The 852-nt window shown below is 51.4% G+C and overlaps 1 pseudogene; it reads right to left on the reverse strand.

Annotated features, from left to right (window-relative positions):
• Positions 1-22: 22 nt before the first annotated feature.
• LOC109509134 (SNF-related serine/threonine-protein kinase pseudogene) lies at positions 23-587 on the reverse strand (annotated as a pseudogene).
• Between the last annotated feature and the right edge of the window lie 265 nt (positions 588-852).

Here is an 852-nt window from a genome sequence, read left to right on the forward strand (position 1 = left end):
GAGAGAGAGAGAGAGAGAGAGAGCGCATGCTGCTATCAGTGAGCCGTATCAGCAGAGCGGGCATGAATGTGAAAGTAATACAGCTCTGGAGGACAGTACAGCGTGTGCCACGTGGACAGTGACAACAGCCGCCAATGATGTGCGCAATGTTGTGCCACAGCATTCCATGTAGCAATGAGCTCCAGCGCAAGGTCGGTACGACAAGAAGGTTCCCTGACTACAACAAGCACCTGTAAATAAATTAACAAAGGTTCGAGTTCCAACTCACCGACGGCAGGAGCGTCGTATTCGTCCCCGAGCAGGATCTCGGGGGCCGAGTACGCCAGCGAGCCGCACGAGGTGTTGAGCTTCTTGCCGGGCTGAAACCTGTTGCTGAAGCCGAAGTCGGTGAGCTTGACCACGCCCTGCTTCTCGAAGAACACCACGTTCTCGGGCTTGAGGTCCCGGTGCACCACGTGCAGCCGGTGGCAGTAGGAGATGGCGTGCACGATCTGGGCGAAGTAACACTTGGACACCTGGAGGCGGGAGACGTGGAACGTAAGTAACGCGTCTACACATGACCGAATCTCCATGATTTATAGTCACTGATTTTATGCTTGGACCGAAGCCCTCTCTAGTATAAAAGCATTGCTTGGGTGCCAAAGAACGATGTTCAAGTGAAGGAAGGAACTTTAGTTGGACAGGCCATCATTGTGTCTCATCTAAGTCATGAGTCGTCACCAACTTATCGCATCTGAGTGATTATAAACCTTTTGGGTGGGCCGGAAAATTCTTACTTGCGTTCACTATTGGAAACAGAATACAAATAAATGGGTCATGCGCAGAACAGTCTGGCTAATTTACAAGACCTCC

This window comes from Hippocampus comes, unplaced genomic scaffold (genome assembly GCF_001891065.2).
Source record: "Hippocampus comes isolate QL1 unplaced genomic scaffold, H_comes_QL1_v1.1 C16782936, whole genome shotgun sequence".
Lineage (NCBI taxonomy): Eukaryota > Metazoa > Chordata > Actinopteri > Syngnathiformes > Syngnathidae > Hippocampus > Hippocampus comes.